The following is a 17,346-nucleotide window of genomic DNA, read 5'->3' as shown; positions in this document are numbered from 1 at the left end:
CCCAAATCTTGTCCAAATCTGTACAGTAACGACTATTGGAACACATGTAACTATTCACTTCTGAACCTCTTTCCCAAGCTTCTTGAGGGCAAAGAATTTGTCTTTATGCCACAGGAATATGATAAAATTACAACATCTGGTCTCTGGGACTGACATGCAAAGAGAAAAGTCCCCGAGTCTGAACCAGGCCAGAAAGTATTGTACAATGCACTGAGAATAATGTCTACCCTCACCCAAGAGTCACATAATGTCTTATTTACACTACCATTAGTGGCATTTGGCATATAAATATCACAGTGTGCTAAGTATCACCAAGAGCTAGATTTTAGACATGGATTATTTTGCCTCAGCTTACACAACAAAATTTGCTGTCAAGCCAGTACATCAAGGTCAAAAGAGTATTTTAAACACCAGCAATTGCTCTTAACCAATCACAAGAAAATAATATATATACACTCTTGGTACATGGGCTGCCTTCTGAAAAGTGAGGAGGTAGAGAAAGGAACATCAGTCAGAAGAATAAATTCTTGGAGAGATTGTAAAAAAAAGAAAAAGCCCTCAGAACCCCAATGGTTATTACCTGCCTTCTTGGCCACAAAGCAGTGAAAACTTAGGTATAAAATGTGTGGAAAGAAAAAAGTAAAATTTTCCTCAAGCAAAGCTCCCCTCATGCAGTTAACTTAGTCACCCAGATTCCAGAAAGCTCATGAAAGTTAGTTGGTAGAAAAGCAAAGGTGTGAAAAAGCAAGGAAAACATATTTTAAAATCTTCTTTGGTCGCACTCAGCTCAACCAAGTGTTTTCTTAATGCCACCCCAAAAATGTACAAGATGCGGGCATAGCAGACCCTTGTCAGAAGGCGCTTTATCCAAGAGAAGAACAACCATTCAGCCCACTGGAGGAATGGGGTCCACAATAAGGAAACACAGTAAGATCAAAATATGACATCAATAGGCTGTAAGAAAAAGAAAAACAGACTCAGTATCATAGAAGCTAATTAAAGCCCATGGACCTCCCCTGCCACTCCCCCACTTCACCAGGCATGGATTTCCTGTTCTGTTGTTTGCAAGGGGACCAAGAGGTTCAGGCCACAAGTCTGTGTGGAGGGAGTCTCTGGGTCACTGCTGACCCCCCGTAACCCATACAGGAGCACACAGAAGGCCACCATGAGGCCCTTCAAGATGAATAGATGTGTTAGCAAGAGATTGATATTGGGCTGACTGTTGCATTTGATAAAGTGTTAGGTGGCAAGACTGTATCAGAGACAACATCCCCCCTGGATCAAGATCATAAATGAGAAGAATTGCACCAGAGCCACAGGGTCCCACATGCACACACAGAAGAACAAGCCCAAGGCTGGGTGGTGGCAGGTGTGGGGAAGGGTTGCCCCTTTTCCTTCTCCCCAGCAAGCACGGGATTAGTGTTTGTCTTTCATGGGCCTTCAATCCTCTTCCACTGGCTTCTAAGCTATCTTGTCAGGGCACAGAAGGTCCCTTTTTTTTAGGGACTAGGCCTCCCTGGGGCTCAGCCTGACAGGACCCATCACCCTCCAGCTAGCCTGCCCTTAAACAACTTCTAGTCCAGGAGGAGAGTCCAGTGCTCAATTGGACCATAAACACTGTCTCACAGTTGGTGCTACAAGAAAGACTTCCCGGAGCAAAGCAGACAGAGGCTCACCATAAAGACATGTGTTCTGCTTGTCCCTGCCAAGTCCTAAAGCAATCACACTTCAGAATGTCTCTAAAACAACACTTAGAAGTAAATTCTCCCTCCCAGCACCCTGCCCAGAACTGGGTGGGTGGGGGTGGGGCAGCTGATAAATGACTGGTTGGAAGATCTGATAATGGGAAATCATCTGTTTCATTCCAGAAAACACCTCCTGGGCATTTTCTCCCCACTTCTCTCCAAATGCCTGCACACTTCATAGAGTTTTAAGTTGAAGAAAAAGGATATACTTATTTGATTGCAAGTGCAGAGAAAATACTGAGATTTAGAAGAATTTTTCCTAATAAACTCTACAAACTCTTGTGGACAAATGAGGAAGTAGAGTTTGTCACTGGGCATATAAATGGTATATCATGTTTGGGCATAAGGGTCCAGTGCGTCCACAGAGTTCATTTACCAGAAGTTCACTTTGAGTTGAGCATGAAGACTTTGGTTGTCTTTGATCAAATATTTTTCCGTATTAAACCTTCCAAACCCGGAGCGCCTGGGTGGCTCAGTCCGTTGAGCGTCCGGCTTCGGCTCAGGTCATGATCTCACTGTTCGTGGGTTCGAGCCCTGCATCGAGCCTGTTTCAGATTCTGTGTCTCCCTCTCTGACCCTCCCCTGCTGTGCTGTCTCTCTCTGTCTCTCAAAAATAAATAAAAAACAGAAAAAAATTTTTTAAGAAAACCTTCCAAACCCAAAGCTACTTTAATTCCTGTCTGGTTGTATGGGAAAAAATAAAGAAAATGCATCTTTCTCTGGTACGTAATGGCCCAGGTGCCATGGTACTCTTAGAATGTGTACCTGTCATTTAATTATAGCTTTAACTGAGCATCTGAAGGTACCAAATAAATCCCCACACCCGTGACAAAGATGCCTACCATTACTGGTAAGAATGGGAAATGGTTAAGCTACTGTGGGGGAAAAGTTTGGTAGTATCTAAAAAGGTTAAACATCAAATTACCCTATGATCCAGCAATTCCACTGTTGGGAATCTGTCCAAAAGAATTGAAACCTGGGGTTCAAATACTCATACAGATTTTTTACACACCAATATTCGTAGTAGCATTACTCACAATAGCCAAAAGATGGACACAACCCAACTGTCCATCCATAGATGAATGGATAACCAAAATGGGACACATACATGCAACGGAACATCATTCAACCTGAAAAAGGAAGGAAACTCTGACACAGCCTACAACATGGATGAACTTCAAGGACATTATGCTCAGTGAAATAAGCCAGACACAAAAGGACAAAGATTGTCCTTTTTCCACTTATATGAAGTACCTAGAATAGTGAAATTTTCAAATTCATAGAAACGGAAAGTGGAGAGTGTTTGCCAAGGACTAGGGGGAGAGGAAAGGGGATGTAGTGTTTAATGGAGACAGAGAGTCGGTCTGGGAAGAAGGAAACATTCTGGAGACAGTGATGGTGATGCTTGTACAACAACACAAATGTACTGGAAGCCCCCAAAATGTATACTTAAAAATGATTGAGGGGGTAAATTCTATGTATGTATATTTTACCACAAAGAAAGAGAGGAAAAGTGGTGTCTACGCTGAGATACTCCTCCCATAGAGACCAATCCACCAAACCCTTAATGCCTGTGGCCATACTGGCCCTGATCCTTCCCACCCAGACCTTGAAAACCATCACTCTCAAAGGTAAGTGACAGACTGATGCTCAAAAAGAGGATGGGTTCTCACCCCAGTGAGGCAAGATTAACATACTTCATAATGCAAAGAGAAATGACCAGAAAAGACCTCATTTTCCATCACTGAATTAGTAACCCCCAAAGTGTCAATACAAGCTAAAGCGCTTGAGTAGCTAGTATAAACCACACTCAGGACAAAGAGGATGCTTGCTTTCCAGCCTTCCAAGGCCCTTCTGGATCAAGGCATGATCAGGGACCAACATGAGATGGTCCCTTGGACTCCAAGTGATAAAATTACGAAGCAGAGGCAGGGTGTCAGTGTGGGGATCGGGGAGGAAAGAGGTTGCTAGGGAGCAAAAAGGAGGGGTGGAAAGACAGATAAACTCATGTCGACCTACTGAGAGCAACAGATGGGAACCAGAGTGTAGCAGTCGCGTCTGTGACTTACTGGCCCAAGAAGTCAGGGTTGCAGGAAAGAAGGAGGGAATTCATGTTTCTCAGAATTCTTTCCACAAAATTGTAGCCTCTTATCTTAAACCAGCATTGTAAACCTTTTATCACACCTAAAAAAAATTTTTATACCGGCCCCAGAAGCTCTAACAACATATGGGGGCAGGATTGGGGTGACTTAGGGTAAACAGCGCAAGAGTTTCTTAGTTTCTCCCAAAGAATACCAATCATTCTGCACTTTTAGCAGTTCTATTTAACTGTCAGACATTTCCACCTGCTTCTAGAATGCAAAGCAGCAGGAAGACAAGACCCACACCTATTCTCAACATTTCATGATGCAAAAAATGTGTGCACTTAATTAAAACAAATTTCAAAATACTGCTTGATAGTTTTTTGCCACCCTTTCAACAAAAAATAAGCATTTAAAAAAAGATGTACACAAAAGTATTCTGTAATCGTAGAAACTCTGATTTACTTCTGTACTCGTCTGCTAGGGCAGCCATAACAAAATCCCACGGACTAGATAACTCTAAACAACAGACCCTTATTTTTTTTCCCAGTTCTGGAAGTCCAAGGCAAGAGGATTGGTTTTCCATGAAACCTCTCTTCCTGGCTTGCAGAGAGCTGCCTTCTTCCTCTGGGCTTATATGGCTTTTCTCTGTATTTGTGCAGAAGGGAGGAAAGGTCTCTGGTGGCTCTCCTCTTCTTCTGAGGACACTAGTCCTATGGAATTAGGTCCCACCCTCAGGACCTCATTTAACGTTAATTACTTCGTTAAAAGCCCTGTGTCCAAATATAGTCACACTGGGGGGGGGGGAGGGTTTCAGCATATGAATTGGGGAACATAATTCAGTGTGAAACAACTTGCTACCCCATTTGCATAGAAGTCTACTAATTTCAAAGTACTTTCATGTACATTCTCGTGTTTAATCCTCACCACAAGCCTGGACAGAGACAAGGCAGGTGTCACCCCATTATAAAGAACAGGAAGCTGGGTTGGGGGTTCCACAACCTGCCGAGGACTCGAAACTGCTAAATGACAGAGCTAGAATTCAAGTCTAGAGCTGCAGGACTCTGGAACCCTGAACAGAAATGAAGAATTTCAGTGGTTTAATTACAAATTCATACATTTAGCGCTTTCTGTGACAGTTTGTTGGAGCAAAGTCCAAAACAGGAAAGACCCCTTCATAGAGTGAAAAGCACGTGGCCTTGGAAAACAGAAATGTGTGCACATGCACATGTGTCTAAGGTCTGCTTCACTTCACTCCCCATTCACCTTCCTTCATGTACTACTTTTCCTTCTGGATCTGATTTAGGCCCCCCAAAGCCTCCTAGCCCACTCTGAACTTGCTGTTCCCTGAGATATTGGTCTCCAACACTCTTTTGAGAACAAACCCCTTTCTGTCTAGAAAGGGATTCTAATTCTCATGTCTCCACAGCCCATTTCCCCAGCCTCAGCTCCACCTGGGTGTAAGTCTCCCTTTCCTCTGCAGCATGCCCTTTCACAACAGTTCAGATTTGTTCTTAAAAATTTTCCCTGAATCTCAGATATCTGCTGAGAAGAAATTACTTTTTTGCTAACAGCCTAAATCTCAGTAACATAATGATGTCCTTCTCCCAAGGTCAAAAACACGCGAAACAAAGCGCTACAAATCCCTGCTGCCCCTGAGTCCCAGGATGCCACTTCTCCACCATCGGGGGCGTGCACTCTCATGTGAGAAGCATCGAGAGCATTCCTTCTCCTTGTTTTTGCTTTCTTCTAGGAGACTTTCCAGAATATAGTTCCCACAAGCTGGCAGGTCCTGAGTATGGGGAGACAGTAAATGTCCCCTCCCATGGTGCACTATTGTGTGATAATAATATACAGTCCAGGAACAAAGTGCCTGAAACATTTGTGATATGACAGAGTGTTTAATTCCAGATGTGAGCACGTGAATCCCCGCTCTCCTCTAGGGAGGTAAGCCCTGTGAGCTTGCCCTCACTCTGGCCTACACCAAACCCCGGAGCACTGAAGAAACAGACATGCAGTTAGATAATCCTGGAGATGGGCATGCTCTATAAAAAAGCCATCTCTAAAAGTTTATCTCCTTTGGGTTAATAAATGCTCTTCGGGATTGCAATATCATCAGGGAAACTAAATGCAAGAGGTTCTTCTGATTAAAACACACTATGTTTTTAAAGTTGTTGTTACTTTTTAGGTAAACCAGCTCTCCTGGTTTGCCTACAACCATGGAGTGCCCCAGGATGCAGGAATTTCAGTGTTAAGATTGGGAGAGTCCTGGGTAAACCGGGGTGGTTGATCACCCTATTAAATGATGTGAGACTGGGAACCTACTATGGAAAGCATAGCCTTTGTGTACAGAGGGGGTTTTCTGTGGTTATGCCATCTTTCTGAGTGCATTATTACATCTGTCCTGAAACAGGGACTCTATCACCAGCTTCATAGTTCTGTAGTGACAGTTTAAGTATTCAGTATCTACGCACAGAGCAGTGGGCAGGTGTGATGAATCAGGGTGCCCTTGGCTGTTCCCAGTGTTCATAACCTGGCACCTATATAGTTTCACTTTGAAAAGTGTCTATGCCAAGATGGTGTGTGTTGATATGATGAGCAGCAAGGGCAAAGCTAAGGTCAGGGTCTGAGACACAAAGTTGGGCTCAGGGACACACGGACAAGTTTCAGGTAGGAGATTAGGTCCAGTGTTGAGAATCCTAACCAAGAGGGTCATAGGAACCATAGGGTTAATGGAAGGCATACAGTCTGGGGCTACTAAATAGAGATGCTACCAAAGGGCACAGGACCTCTGTGGTGAGAACTGAGGGGAATCTGGAGCCCAGAGACCCAAACTGCTAGAGAATACAATCCAGGAGCAATTCAGACATCTAGAATGTGGCTGAGAAGGGAAGGGAGAAAAAAGACATTGGGGGAGCCAAAATCAGTATCACAGTCCCTCATAATGGGCATGGTCCTCTCAGACCATTCCTTAGAAAATGATTCTAAGACAGTTGGTTTATCTGTATTGTACTGCAACACAGAAGCTAAAATCCACAAGAGAAATACCACAAGCAGACACACTGTGAGCAGAAAACTGTGTCAACCATCAATGTAATGGCAATACGAGAACATAAACAATAAAAAGAAGAGATCGGTTTGGTGCTATTTACCATAAGTAACAGCTAGACCCTCAGGGTCCCTACTAAGAGCCCAATCTTCTGCTGTCATGGAAGCCACCCTCCAAATTCATAGAATGGCTTAATGCCTCTCAGATTTTCAAGGTCACTCATACTTAGTCAATGGATACGTGAATTGTGGTCCTACAATGGAATACTTCTGAGCAATGAAAGGAACAGAGCATTGCTAAATGGAACAATCTCAAAAACATTGTGACTTGCGGGGGGAGGCAGGTACAGATGAGGTCATACTGTATGATTTCACTTACATGAAATTCTAGAAAAGGCAAAGTTAACCCATGATGATAGACACAAAACACTGGGTCATTTTTAAGGGCAATGATTCTTTCTTTGACTGGAAAAAGGGCATGAAGAGACTTTCTGAGGTGACAGAAATGTTCTCTCGTGGTTGGGGTGGTGGTTACATAAGTGTATATCAAAAGCATCAACCTAAACACTTCAGACCTGCACCTTTTATTGTTTATTAATTATACATCATTTAAAAATAGTCTTTAAAACACATTTATTGACAGCATTTTTTTCTAATTCAAAAGGAATATACCATGTCAATTATCTATTTACATCGGTCTCCATGCTGTCAGTGCGGAGACTGCTTAGGATTGTCTCTCTCTCTCCCTTTCTCTCTGGCCCTCCCTTGCTTGTTCTCTCTCTCTCTTTCTCTCGAAATAAATAAATAAGCTTTAAAAATGACGCCACAGCTCAAAAAAATAAAAGTAGTGGGAGCCCTGCCTTGTGTGAGTAAAAAAGTTTCAGACGAGGCACACTTTAAATGATATGCTTCAGACACTCTTAGTAAACATAGCAGCCAAAACAGGAAGCTAGGCAATGTTAAAAGAAGCTTCCCTCCCCTAGGAGACACCTTCCATTTGTCATGTTTCACTGCCCACGCTGTATTGCCAGGCACTTGTATGCCGTGCTATAAATAACATATTCTACCAGGAACCCTTGGCTGGGACAGAAATGAGGAGTCCATGTGCTGACAGATGTCACACATCCCAAACTTGTCATCTTCTGCTGCGTGCTTCTTTAATTCCCGTGCAACTTAGTCCATCATAACACAAGAGTGGAAGAGAACTATGTACATTTTTGGTTTTGTTTATGTTTATCATCTAGAGCCTCTATTGTTTTATTTTCAACATTTAGGGTGTTGTATTTTTTTTGGTATGGTGAGGCAGAGATCTAAACATTGTTCCATATACATACCCTGCAGGCCCAACACCATTTATTGAAAAGATAATCTTCCCCTGCTCTGAAAAAAAAATCCCATTTTTTTAGTTTTATTTTATTTTTATATTTATTTTTCTTTTTATTTGGTGGGGGAAGGGCAAAGGGAGGAGAGAGAAAAATCTCAAGCAGCTCCACACTAAGTGCAAAGCCCAAAATGGGGCTCAACCCCACAACCCTGGGATTATGACCTGAGTGGAAATCAAGAGTCGGACCCTTAACTGATTGAGCCGCCCAGGCGCCCTAAGTTTGAGTATTAACTTAATCTTGGGTTTGATGTACTAATATATTTTTCACTGGCTATTTTACAGAAGTTTTACAGTTTTATGTTTCTGTGATCCATTTGGAGTTCATTTTGGAAAAGGATATAAGGTCTGCATCTAGATTCATTTTTTTCCTTCTTTTCTTTTCTTTTTGTATGAGGATGTTCAGTGTTTTCCAGCACCATTGGCTGAGACTCATTTCTTTTTGTAATATATGTTAAAATAAATATATGCTTATGAAAATAAGACACGTTTGATCTGCATTAAACTGCCAAAAATCATCTTACATTCCAGATGGGGTGGGTTTCTTTATAAAATCTTCAAAAATTTCTTATGAAAAAGTTCAGGGGCACCTGGGTCGCTCAGTCAGTTAAGCATCCGACTTCAGCTCAGGTCATGATCTCACGGCTTGTGAGTTCGAGCTGTGCATCGGGCTCTGTGCTGACAGCTCAGAGCCTGGATCCTGCTTCAGATTCTGGGTCTCTCTCTCTCTGCCCCTCCCCTGCTTACACTCTGTCTCTCTCTCTCAAAAATAAATAAAACATTTAAAAAAGTTTTAAATAAAAAAAGAAGTTCATATTTGTTTTAGAAACAATAGCATATACAGAGAAATACAAAGAGGTAAATAAAAGCCATCTATGATTCTCCTACCCAGAGGTGAGCACTCTGACCATGTTGGAATGTTCTTTTCCAGCCACTTTCCCCCATATACACATATATATTATCTCTTACAGAAAGGGGATAAAATAATTCTGTTTTATAGTTTTAATTTTTACTTAATATGTTCTTAACAGTGCTTCATGTCAATAACTATATTTTAAACAATCATCTCAATGGATGTTGATATATGATATGCTATCTGGCTATACTTCCTCCCCTTTCTGAACTCAGATTCTCTCTGCTTCTTTAAGCCTCTACCTTCCAGAATCCTGTTTTAATGGTACCCATGGCTTAAAAAATAAATCCAAAGTCCTCTTTCTTTGTTTCCTTTCCTAATTCCATTTCCTTTCCTACCTTTGAGTAACCTTTATTCTAAAGTTGGTGCTTCTCATTCCCCATGCATGAATATATCCCCATTTCTATATCCAACTGTACCTATTTGCAATGTATTCTATTGCTTTGTAGGCTTTAAATCTGTCCTACCATGTACATTCTTCTGAAGGTTGGTTTCTTCACTCAAAATTGTGCTTCTAAGTTTTATCCATGTTGTTGTATGTAACTTTCATTTATTCATCTTTAACTGCTGTCTGGTATTTTATTATATGGGTACCCCATGATTCACTCATTCATTTCCTACTGATAATAAAAATAAAGAATGATATTTTCTTCTTTTGTAATCTGTAAGAGTTTCTTTACAGCTCATACTCAGGACCAAAATTGCATGGTTAAAGGGTGTATCTATCTTTTTTATTATTCCATTTAAACTAAAAGTAAAGCAAAACAAAAACAATTCACTCATTTCTTCCACCCCCCACCCTCCCATCTCTGACAACCACTGATCTGTTCTCCATATCTATACGTTTAGTTTATATACACATATTTTTTTCCTAGATTTCACACATAAGAGAGATTATATGGTATTTGTCTTTCTCTCTCTGAGTTATTTGAGTTATTTGATTTAGCGTAATGCCCTCAAGATCCATCCATATTGTTGCAAATGGCAAGATTTCATTCTTTTTTTTTTAAGGCTGGATAACATTTCACAACATATATGTGTGTATATATACATATTATAATATGTATAATATTAATGTACTATATGTGTTGTATGTATAATATTAATGTGTGTTATATGTATAATATATAACATATATTTATAACATATAACATATCGTATACATGTATATATAATAAATATATCACAATTCTTTTATCCACTCACCCATCAGTGACTCCTTGGCTATTTCCATATCTTGGCTGCCATAAATAATGCTGCAATGACAATGAGGAAGCATGTTTTGGAGTTACTATTTTCCTTTTCTTTGGATAAATACCCAAAACTGGATCACATAGTAGTTCTATTTTTAACTTTTCGAGAAACCTCCAAACTGTTTTTCATAGTGTCTGCAGCAATTTACATTCCCATCAACAGTCTTCCCTTTACTCCACATCTTCATCAGCACTTGTGATTTCTAGTCTTTTTGATAATAGCCATTCTAACAGGTATGATGTAATATTTCATTGTGGTTTTGATTTGCTTTTCCCGGATAATTAGTGATGCTGAGCATCTTTTTATATACCCATTAGCCATATTTATTCTTATTTGGAAAAATTTTTATTCAGATCTCCTACCCACTTGTTAATCAGATTAGTTTCTTGCCATTGAGTTCTATGAGTTCTTTATATATTTTGAGTATTAACCCTTTATGAGATATGTGATTCACAAATGTTTTCTTTCATCTAGTAGGTTACCTTTTAATTTTGTTGATGGTCTTCTTTACTGTGCAGAAGGTTTTCAGTGCGATGTGGTCCCACTTGTTAATTTTTGCTTTTGTTGCTTTTGCTTTCAGTATCAAATTCAAAAATCATTGCCAAGAACCATCAAGGAACTTACTGCCTATGTTTTCTTCTAGAAGTTACATGGATCCAGGTCTTGCTTTCAGGTCTTTAACTCATTTTGAGTTCATTTTTGTGTGTGGTGTAGGAGAGGGGTTAGTATCATTCTTTTGCATGTGGCTGTCCAATTTTCTCAACAGTATTTACTGAAGAAATTGTCCTTTCCTCATAGTATATTTTGGGCTTATCTGTTGTAATTTAATTAGCTATATATGTATGGGTTTAGTTCTAGGCTCTCTATTCTGTTTCATTGATCTATGTGTCTGTTTTTATACCAATACCACACTGTTTTAATACTATAGTTTTGTAATATAGTTTGAAATCAGGGAGCCTGATGCCTCCAACTTCGTTCTTCTTCTTCAAGAGTGCTTTGGCTATTCAGAATCTTTTATGGTTCCCTACATATTTTAGGATTGTTTGTTCTATTTCTGTGAAGAAAGCCACTGGAATTTTTATAGGGATTGCATTGAATCTGTAGATTGCTTCGAGTAGTATGGATAGTTTAACAATATTAATTCTTCCAATCCATGGCCATGGAATATTTTTCCATTTATTTGTGTCTGCTTTTATTTCTTTCACTAATGTCTTATAGTTTTCAATATACAAAGCTTGTATTTCCTTGATTAATTTTTTCCTAGGTATGATATTCCTTTCAATTCAATTATAAATGGGATTATTGCCTTAATTTCTCTTTCTGATAGTTCATTATTTTTGTATAGGAATGCAACAGATTTTGGTGTATTGCTTTTATATCCAGTAACTTTACTGAATTTAAAAGTTCCAATGGTTTATTGACAGTTTTTTAAATATGTTTTTTTGTATATAATATCATGACATCGGCAAATAGTGATAGTTTTATTCCTTCTTTTCTAATTTGAAGGTCTTTTATTTCTTTTTCTTGCCTAATTGCTCTGGCTAGGACTTCCAATACTATGTTGAATAAAATAACAAGAGTGGGTATCCTTGTCTTGTTCCTGATCTTGAAGGAAAGCTTTCAGCTTTTCACCATTTGGTACGATGTTAGCTGTATATTTGTCACACATGGTCTTTATTATGTTGAAATACATTCCCTCTATACCTGCTGATTGAGAGTTCTTATCATAAACTGATGTTGGATTTTGTCAAATGCTTTTTCTCAATCTATTGAGATGATCATATGATTTTTATCCTACATTTTGTTTATGTGATGCATCACATTGACTGATTTGCAGATACTGGACCTTCACTGCATCCCTAAATAAATCCCGCTTGGTCATGGTATGATCCTTTTAATGTATTGCTGAATTTAATTTGCTAATATTTTGTCAAGGAACTGTGTTCTTTAATTAATGGGCAGATATGTAAAATTTTTTAATTTTTTTTACCTGAATGCCTTAATTAATAAGTTGTGAAAGTTTTCCTCAAAGCATGTTAGGATCTCTGTGGCAGGCCGGAGGGAAGGTGAACAAGTTGGGATATGCCAGGAAAGGGTCAAAATCAACTGAACTGTGTAGTGTTATCACCAAAAAAATGATGCTCAATAGTATAATATGTAAGACACTAAGAGAGGTAGCAGACACTGGCTTCTACTCACTCCATAGAAATATCCAAAACAGCACAATAGTAAATTTGGGGTGCTACTGTTGAGTTCTAGAGTCAAAAAATCTATGTACACACACAGACCATTAACGATGAATAAATAAATCCAAAAACAGTCATTCCAATGACTGGTTTGTGTGATAAAACTACCAGTTGCTTAGTCCTCTGAGCAGGTATGCTGAATGAAAACTCCCAAATATCATGATTTCATTATTAAAATGAAATTTAGAGTCTTTAATAGATAATGTCTTTATCCTAAAAGTAGACCTAATGCCCCTCATTTCTGGAAAGTCGTTATGATAAATATTTCAGGCTGTTGGAACTTTTGAAGCCCTTGAATATTGCAAAAACATCAACCTGCCCTATCTGTGTCAAAGCCAAGTTTCAGCATAGAGATCATAATGGACATAGTTCATACATTTTCAATATCCTTCCTATGTTAGGGCGTTTGCAATTTTATGAGTTCCGTGTCCCCAGGGTGGAAGTCAGAACTTACTCTCCCAATCTCCTCAGCAACTAGGGCAAAGGCATGTGACTTAACCTCCGCCAATCATGTACACCATCATGAGATTTTCTTTTTTCCAGTTATGTTAGGAAAAGTTTCAAAAAGAAATAGTATAGAGTGACTTCTGCGAAAATGCAGGCAGGGGCACCGTTGTTGAATCCCTCTGAATTCTCACAGAAAAGCAGAAGCAATTAGATAGCAATACCAAATTGTCATTGACTTTTGCAGCAAAACTGGATGACAACATGTCCCTTCAAACCCCAAAATACAAGATTATCAACTGTCACATGGTTTATGTGGTCTCGGCACCTGTGCAGGAAGAAGGGATTGAAGCAAAAGGGTGTCTGCTGGACTTGAGAGTAGAATTCCCAAATGGCCAACAGGTATGTAAAGAGAGTTCAACGGTACAACCTGAGAACGGCAGCCGAAACCAGAATAGCTTTGCCCAATGCAATAGTGGGCAAGGACAAGAGGCTCTCAGTAAGGATCTGGAAAAGTCAAACTCCTGTGGATTCCTGAAACCACGAAGGCAGGGCTCCCTTTTAAGACAGGCCTCCACACTGAGGAGATGCTTCTAAAAATGGAGTCAAAATTGAGGTGGATAAAGACAAAGGAAAGAAACAATCCAGTTAAAAGTGAAGGAGAAGAACAGAGTCAGGAACATTACATGAAAACAACACATGATAAAAATTAGAAGCAGCACTGTCAACCGTGTCTCCTTCTAAAAGTTCAGGAGAATTGGTTTTCTAAATAAACCATGCAAAAATACTGAGACAAAAATCCCACATGAAGTTATTATGAGAAAAAAGATAAAGAAGCTGAAAAAAAATCTCCATAAATCATGAAAACCTACCAGAAGGATATGTGTGAAACCTGTAGTCTTCTATGGGGGGGAGGGGGGAGCTAAAATTAAAAATTTTTAAATATTTATTTATCTTTGAGAGAGAGAGCGGGAAGGGCAGAGAGAAAGGGAGATAGAGAATCCGAAGCAGACCCCAGACTCTGAGCTGTCAGCACAGAGCCTGACGCGGAGCTCAAACTCGTGAACCAGGAAATCATGACCTGAGCCGAAGTTGGACACTCAACCAGCTGAACCACCCAGGCACCCCTAAAATAAATTTTTTAAGGATACAAAACATAGAAGAATAACATAAATCAAAACTAAGAAAAAGTCAGAAATGAAATGACAGAACTCTGGAAATATAGTATATAAAAGAAAACATCATTTCAAAAATTGGAAATGAAGAGAAAGTTAGAATGAATAAATGTAATAGATAATGCCTTGAGAGAAATAGAAAATGTTTTTAAAGGAAATTTTAAAATAAAAAAAAATGAAGACAAGCAAGGAGACTATGAAAGGAATTAGCAAATATTGACCACATGCAAAGGAGATCCAACACAGGATAATTGGAGCTACTGATAAAGAAAATCAAGGCAAGAGAGCAGAAAAAATGCTAAAAGCTTTATTTTAAAAACTATCTAAGAAATAGAAAAAAGAATTGAAACTACATATTGAAAGAGCATGGAGTGGCTAAAAATACCAGCCCAGAATGACCAATGCCAAAAAATATTCTAGAAAAAAATTCCTAAAGATGAACAGGTGGTGATCTTTATGATAAGGAACTTAAATTGTCATCTTTGATGAAAAGAATTTATTCCAGAATAAAATAAAATGATGTATTAAGATTCCCAAGAAAAGAAAATGTGACCCAAGGGTTTTATATCCTGAAAAACTAACTTAAAGGTATAAACATTCAAGATGTTTAGGTATTAACATTCAAGAAATGAAGAAATGCTGTTGCCAAGTCCATAGCCCTTTCTGAAGAATCTGCTAGAGAACAAGCTTCAGACAACAAAAATGGCCAGAGACATTGACATAAGGATTGAGGAAGAACACTAGACATACTGATACTTGTAGAATTAAGATAAAGTGAGGTTTAAAGGGGAGAGAGTAGAGTATTTGATGGTTATATGCTCAGATCAGGTACACAGTATAGCACAACTATTTAAATGGGGAGAGGGGTGCCTGGGTGGCTCAGTCAGATCAGGTCATGACCTCATTGGGTTCTGCACTCACAGCATGGAGCCTGTGAGCCCCAACTCGGAGTTCTCTCCCTTTTTCTCTCTCTCCCCACCCCTCTCCTGCTCATGCTTTCTCTCTCTCTCAAAAATAAATAAGTAGAACATTTAAAAAGAAAAGAAAAAGCTTAACCATAAATTTGAATAGGAAGTATGTACCAGCTATAAACTCATATGGTACTTTGTCTTCTCTTTTATTTTGTCTTTTTTTATTTTTTTAAATGTTTTTTATTTATTTTTGATACAGACAGAGACAGAGCATGAGAGGGGGAGGGTCAGAGAGAGAAGGAGACACAGAACCGGAAGCAGGCTCCAGGCTCTGAGCTAGCTGTCAGCACAGAGCCTGACACGGGGCTCGAACCCAGGAACGTGAGATCTGAGACCTGGGCAGAAGTCAGAGGCTTAACCAACTGAGCCACCCAGGCACCCCATTTTGTCTTTTTTTTAAAGTGAGCTCTATGTCCAACATGGGCTTGAACTCACAATCCTGAGATCAAGAGTCAGGCGCTCTACCGACTGAGCCAGTCAGTTGCCTCGCTTTCATTTTGTCTAAAAAACACATATAGAGGGGCACCAGGGTGGCTCAGTCAGTTGAGCATCCAACTTCAGCTCAGGTCATGATCTCACAGCTGGTGGGTTCAAGCCCCACATGGGGCTCTGTGCTGATGGCCTGCTTCGGATTCTGTCTCTCTCCCTCTCTGCCACTCCCCTGCTCATGCTCCATCTCTCAAAAATAGATAAATGTTTAAAAAACACACAGACATATAATATTAATAAATAAATAAATAAATAATCCTAGACCCCTCCACTGAAGAGACCTGGAAACAATGGCCAATCCAGTAGTAATAAACATTATTAGTGGCCAGATCATGGTCTTGAAAGGCCATTTTTCACTAAAGAAACAAAGGCTGCTTGGAAAATGACTGATTCTGGTCTAAGGCACTAAATGTACAAAATGAGCTGGCCATGCCAGACAGCGAGGAACCATTAAAGACTACAAGGGTCCAGTCAACCCGAGAACCAAATGGAAGAGGCTTCCACTAGCAAAAGACAGAACGATTTGAGCTTCAAAAGTAATATCTGCAATGGATTGAAACATCACTTCTGTTTTAATCACATATGTTTTGATTCAGGAAGTCATGATAATACACATACTGTATAACTAATTGGTCACCTTTAGAGAATGATAGAGTAATCTTAAAAACTAATAAATAAATGGAAAAAAATAATTTATTTTGCCTTTCTATTATGACCTGAACAATGAAGTGACCCAAAAATAGGTAAAGGGAAGAGTATATCCATATTGAATTATTTCAACTAAAAAATATTAAAGAAATAGTTTATTAGAAAAATCACCATTTTGTGACTCCCAATGAACTGATGGATTTAGGCAATAATGACTGATAGCTGCTATCATCACAGAAAAAAAGACAATCAGACACTGAGTGCATCTTGAAAAGAGAATATTTCATAGGTAATGTGGGGTATGTCATAATGCACCACATGCTATAACAAACTTTTTCACTATTGGGATGCAAAATTTGACCCCTTGGTGAAGGTGGTGCACGCATGAGATTTTCATTTGGAAAAGATTGTTCTTAAAAAACTAAAATAAAAAAAAAAGGAGGAAGTCACCCAGTATTCACGGTGGCAAGGGGCAGAGTACAGAGAAAGGAAGCTTCTAGCTTTCCTGGGCAACCTACCAGCGGCTCTAGTAACAGTGTCTCATACCCGATGTTGGCAGCAGTCAGTTTTCTGCTGGAACAGTCCAACAATGTAATCAATGTAATTCAGCCATTGTTACTAACCGCAAAACTCTCTTGGAAATTTTCTGAGCTACCTAATTGCTGTTACTAGATTCCCCCACCCCCTGAATGGATTCTGTTGTTTATAATTAAGGAACCCTGACTGATACAGGATCCAAAGGGTTGACAATAGTGTGGTGTGTGTGTGTGTGTGTGTGTGTGTGTGTGTGTGTGTGTGTTTGAATTAATGAGTCTCTGTGCATTGCCATTAATTTCTCCAAATTCATTTTAAAGGCCTACAGTGGCTAACAAAAAGGAGCTATTTGCTTTGATCAGTGTTTGCCTCTGAACGCCTCCAAGATGATAAGCAGAAGCTTGGCTTCCATAGAAC

This window comes from Suricata suricatta, chromosome 7 (genome assembly GCF_006229205.1).
Source record: "Suricata suricatta isolate VVHF042 chromosome 7, meerkat_22Aug2017_6uvM2_HiC, whole genome shotgun sequence".
In the NCBI taxonomy this organism is placed as follows: domain Eukaryota; kingdom Metazoa; phylum Chordata; class Mammalia; order Carnivora; family Herpestidae; genus Suricata; species Suricata suricatta.
The sequence above is the reverse complement of the archived record's forward strand: the minus strand, read 5'-3'. Positions refer to the sequence as shown.